The sequence below is a fragment of the Schistocerca americana genome, chromosome X, assembly GCF_021461395.2.
Source record: "Schistocerca americana isolate TAMUIC-IGC-003095 chromosome X, iqSchAmer2.1, whole genome shotgun sequence".
Lineage (NCBI taxonomy): Eukaryota > Metazoa > Arthropoda > Insecta > Orthoptera > Acrididae > Schistocerca > Schistocerca americana.
The window spans coordinates 727,030,381-727,036,380 of record NC_060130.1 but is presented as its reverse complement, the minus strand read 5'-3'; the positions used below and the strand labels follow the sequence as shown (position 1 = coordinate 727,036,380).

The window sequence follows — 6,000 nt, the reverse complement described above, 5'->3', positions numbered from 1 at the left end:
TTCTTGTCTAAACTATTTATTGTTAATATTTCACTTCCATACATGGCTACACTCCATACAGATACTTTCAGAAAAGACTTCCTGACACTTAAATCTATATTCGATATTAACAATTTTTTCTTCTTCATAAACTTTTTTGTTGTCATTGCCAGTCGGCCACCATCATTTATTTTGCTGCCCAAATAGAAAAATTAATCTTCTAGTTTAAGTGTTTCGTTTCATAATCTAGTTCTCTCGGCATCACCCAATTTAATTCGGCTACATTTCATTATACTTGTTTTGCTTTTTTTTTTATTTTCATCTTTTATCCTCCTTTCAAGACACGCTCCATTGTTCAACTGCTCTTAAAAGCTCTTTGCTATCTCTGACAGAATTACGACGACATCAACAAACCTCAAAGTTTATAATTCCTACCCCAAATTTTTCTTTTGTTTCCTTTACTGCTTGCTCACTGTGCAGACTGAATAACATCAGGGACGGGCTACAACCCTGTCTCACTCCCTTCTGAACCACTGTTTCTCTTTCATGCCCCTTGACTCTTGTAATTGCCGTCTGGTTTCTGTACAGATTATAAATAGACTTTCGCTCACTATATTTTACCCCCTGCTACATTCAGAATTTCGAATAAAGTATTCCAGTCCACAGTGTCAAAAATGTTCTCTAAGTCTACAAAAGCTGTAAACGTAGGTTTGCCTTCCGGTAACCTATCTTCTAAGAGAAGTCACAGGGTCAGTACTGCTTCACTGCTTCACCAGTTCTCTGGTATCTCAACAGATTTTCCCCAAGGTCGTCTTCTACCTGTTTTTCCAGTCTTCTGTAATGGATTTGTGCTAGTATTTTGCAACAATGACTTATTAAACTGATAGTTTGGTAATTTTCACACTGTTGTCACCATGTTTCTTTGGAATTAGAATTACTATATTCTTGTTGAAGTCTGGGGGTATTTCGCCTGTCTCATACATCTTGTACATCAGGTGAAATAGCTCTGTTATAGCTATTTCTCTCAATGACATCGGTAGTGCAGGGGCCTTGATTTGACTTAGGTCTTTCATGCTCTGTCAAATTCTTCTCGTAATACCGTATCTCCTACCTCGTCTTCATTTATGTGCTCTTCTCCTTCTATAATATTGCCATCAAGTTTATTTCCCTTGTATAGCCCCTCTATATACTCCTTCCACCTTTCAGCTTTCCCTTCTTTGCTTAGGACTGATTTTTCCATCTGGTCTCTTGATGTCCATACAACTGCTTCTCTTTTCTCCAAAAGCCTCTCTACATTTCCTGTAGGCGGTAACTCTATTTCTCCTAGTGAAATATGCATCTACATCTTTACATTTATCTTCTAGCCACTCTTGCTTAGCCATTTCATTTTGCACTTCCTGTCAACCTCATTTTTTTAGACATTTGTATTCCCTTTCAGCTGCTTCATTCACTGCATTTTTATATTTTCGCCTTTCATCAATTGAATTCAATATCTTCTGTGATGTCAAAGGATTTCGACATGGTATTGTGTTTTTACCTTTTTGATCCTCTGCTGCCTTCACTATTTCGTCTCTCAAAGCTACCCATTCGTCTTCTTCGGTATTTCTTTCCCCTGTTCTCGTCAATCATTGCGTAATATTCCCTGTGAAACTCTCAACCACCTCTGGTTCATTCAGCTTATACAGGTCCCATCTCTTTAATTTGCTAGTTTTTTGCGGTCTCTTCTGTTTTAATCTACAGTGCATAACCAATAAATTGCGGTCAGAGTCCATATCTTCTCCAGGAAATGCCTTACAATTTAAAATCCGGTTTCGAAATACCTGTCTTACCATTATATAATCTGACTGAAGCCTTCCAGTATGTTCAGTTCTTTTTCACAGGCACAACTTTCTTTCATGATTCTTAAACCATGTGTTGGAGATGATTGAATTGTGCCCTGTGCAAAATTCTACAAGGTGGCTTCCTCTTGCAGTCCTTTTCCCCATTCTATATTCACCTACAATTTCTCCTTCTCTTCGTTTTCCTACTAATGAATTCCAGTCCTGCATCACTATTAAATTTTCGTGTGTCTTAACTACCTGAATAATTTCTGCTGTGTCATCATACATTCCTTCAATTTCTTCATCATCTGCAGGGCTAGTTGGCATATAAACTTGTACCGCTGCTCCACATTTATAATTATTGTTTGGGTACTGATAATATTCATCCATTCCATTTCGGGAAGTTACATTAATGTGGTGGTTTCACGTGATTGTTTAAACTTTAAGTGCAACCGCAGACGACACTAGCGTATTAGAAAATAAAACATCACCGATCGCCGTCTTCCTACGGCGCTGGTTAGAATCTGAGAGAATATTGATCTGATTCGAAGCTTGTGTAACTTCTGCTACTTTTCTCAGTTCTCGCTCCCCGTCTTCGCTAAGCGTAACTATTTTACAGTCGGGACACGGAAACTCTAACAGTGCGTAACCATTATGGTCCGAACAGCGGACCTTTGCTACACTATTACTATTCTGTAGTTATGATCATATGCCAGTGTTGTTTAGTGCGGCCACAAATGTAGAGATTTTTATGCCACAAGGAGAACATTTTTTAACCTTTTTTCCCGTGTGACAGCTAAAGTCTTTGACTTTTACTTAAACAGTTGAAAGAGCTGCATGTGTATGTAGTGGGTGCGAAACTGAAGTTTGTTCGGAATACATTGACGCATGTAACTATTGTAAGTATGCTCAGAAATCGATATATTGAATATACTTACGTTTTCGTATCATGGAGATGAGATTAGATGCCATACGAGTGTTACATGTTGTTCGAGAAGTGAAAACATGATGGCGTTGTTAAACTACTACTGCGGTTTGAGCTGATCGGAATACTGCAGTTGGAAATTACGATGTAGCATCATGACTGGACGATATTGCTGACGTAGAGTGTGAGCATTTATGCAAATTGAATCGAAAGTGAAAAATATCTATCGGATGCTCGTTAGTATGTGTGACTTCAAAATAAATGTCTAAAAGTTTTTTTAATAAGGCCAAATTTTCCTAAAGAGATGCTTGTAATTGATGAAATGAAAGGTTCTGTGTTATATACAGCTGCTGCGTTTATGAAATTAGCTAACCAAGTGAAATCAAGGAGATTAATTTACCAAGAGGAAGACGAAATGTTAATAAACTCTACTGTAGTAAATAATTCACACAGATATCGGGCAGATATTTTATGCTGACACAAAAATATTTAGGTTATTACACAAGTATCAGCCAAACTAGTTATTTAAAACAATTTCAAGAGTAGGTGATACCGTTATGTTACGGTAACGATTTTTTTTCTCAATGGACATGATTGTTATAGAAACGTCAAAGCGAAAATGTATAAGTTCATTATGCCGTTCTAAATGGTACATTTCGCGTGTTTAAGGTCTCTCTCTCTCTCTCTCTCTCTCTCTCTCTCTCTCTCCACACTACTTTCACTCCCCTCCCCCCTCCGAGCGCCAGTGATGGGCATGCGTGGCAGAGAATTCTGCTGGCTACAACCGGATGACTCCAGTAGCTATTTCAAAATGTGGTCTTCAGTGTGATGTTAAATTACCCGCACTCCACCCCTCATCGAAAACATAGTAGCAGTGACAGACATTTTTAGCGTAGCCAGAAGTCAAGGTTAGGTTGAAATGTTGTAATTTGTTGCATTGGCGAAGGCAATGAATGTGGACGTCAAATGTTGTGGTAACAAGATTGACCTTAGCACAGTCGGATGTTTATATTTGTGCCATATTTAAAAGCACTTTACCACATTGAACGCACATTTTATCATGACAGCTAAAACTAACGATAAAATTACAAAACTTAGATGATGGACAAATTGCCAACTAATATTTTAATGTATGTTAAGTACATTTGTTGTACATAAAGTACAAGAAATGCAATGGGACACTATCCAAATTGTATCTGAAATTTGCATCACCTGGGTGTCAACCCTTCTCTGCCATCACCCCCCCCCCACCACCACCACCACCACCACCACCACTGTCTTTTTCTTAATTACGTAAGTATAAATTATGCCCCCTCCCCTTCCGGCTGCACATACAACAGTACTGCAATTTTTACTAATCCTTGCCCCTCACATCTCATTCTGCACTTCTGTTTCTTCAGTATCTTATACAGACCATCTGGCGTGGTTTTGAATTGTGAGCCAGTTAATCTTTATTCAATAATGGTCAAAAGTTCGAGGGGAGGAACTAGTGGTCAGGATAAATACAACTAACAAAAATTTACAATATTCACACCTTAAAAGACCCAATTCTTAAGAGACAAATCTAAACAACTTCTCGTCCCCCCTCCACCCCCCCCCCCCCAAAAAAAAAGAATACCTGTGGCACTTACCCAACCTATTCAGTTGAAATTCTTGACCTATAAATTTTTCATCGTACCCAAAGAAAACAATGAAATACACAATAATTATCCAGGACACACTTCCAGTAGCAGCTCTCCTCTAAATGAGGCTGCAAGGTGGCCCTATTACCCTCCCTATAACAGATTTAATAGCCTCCTCAAGTCCCCTTTTTTTATTGTTACACACACTGGCACTATAATCCTTAAACTGAATTCTGTGATTTACAACTACATGATCATATGTCCTTCTCCCTCAATCCTTGTATGATGAAAAAGCATTTGAAAATGTGGTTGTACCCTCCTCAATGCGTTCTTCAAACCAACCCTCCACCCCCCCTCCCCATACCCATTTTGTTTTATTTTCAAGCACCTGAAAAATGTCTGAACCCAGCCCATACAGAACAGCCTCCTACATCCATAAACCTTCATGAGAACTACCTCTCATTTTATCAAGCAGATTCAGCTGTTGTTAAGTTGGCCATATGCTGCTTTGGTTACTGCAGGGGCAGATTCTGTACATAGGCTGTCACCTGTATTTGTCACTTACAGTGCGGATGGATTGAAAATGGACACAGGTGTCTGAAACTAGTCACCATCAAGAAATAAAATGTACTTCTCAATGCAATTTATGGCAGAGCTACGACCATTTATTTCAATTATAAGACAAGTTGCGGACACATTTTTCACCTTCAGCATGCTGGAAATTTGCAGACAGAGATTTATTGATTTCCACTACCACTCATGGTCCCCATCGTCCCCTACATTCAATGACTTCAGAACATACTTCTCTACAAAATGAAAACTACTGTAACACACAATGGTCACTCACTTGTCTTGTGCACAGAACCCAATGGAAAATAATTTAACAAAAATAATAAGTAACCAAAACAATCTCTTGAATGGCCAACCTAGAATTCTTGAACTTGATACCTCTGAATATGTATTGCAGATGTTATCATGGTGACTTATAAAGGTCTGTGTTCTGAGAAGAGAGAGTTTAGTCAACTTCTCTCTCTCTCTCTCTCTCTCTCTCTCTCTCTCTCTCTCTCTCTCTCTCTCTCTCACACACACACACACACACACACACACACACACACACACACACAGAATTCATTAATTCAAAGTAACCCTCTAGTGGACCAAAACAAGCATCAAATTATTCGCTAACATGCCTAACAAACAACTTCGGAACATAAACAGCTAACGCAGGAATATGACAACAACAGACTTTTTTTTTTTTAAAAAAAAAAGAAAAACTTGCCACTGTGATGTCACACAACACACACTATGCGTCACAGCAGATGGATAGAATTGAACCTTTTAGTTGACTCCATTTTCTTTACAGATTAGCTGGGATTCACAGAAAATAGGATAGTAGATTACCACAATAACCATTTGTGGGCAGATGCAAATTCTGGAGCAGCTGGGGAAGCAAGGCATCAGGTTCACTTTAGTGTCAGTGTGTGGGGGCGGGGATTGTAATTGACAGTAGTTGCTGTTTATTACCGATTTCTGTTCAGCAAACTACCTCAGCTAGTAGGGAATGTTACCCTTAACAGAAAGACTGCAGATGTGGTTATGCCAGACTGAACACCACCGTACTTTCAGCATGGTCTATCATTACCCAACTCAGATG

The 6,000-nt window shown here is 38.8% G+C and overlaps 1 protein-coding gene across 1 annotated transcript in view; it reads left to right on the top strand.

The window, feature by feature from the left end:
* The first annotated feature begins 2,564 nt into the window (after positions 1-2,564).
* The window catches only part of LOC124555694 (ATP-citrate synthase), a 171,887-nt gene continuing 168,451 nt past the window's right edge, over positions 2,565-6,000 (top strand). Inside the window, exon 1 of the mRNA XM_047129698.1 lies at positions 2,565-2,698. The gene's annotated coding sequence lies outside the window, so the exon portion shown is untranslated. The remainder of the gene's footprint in view (positions 2,699-6,000) is intronic.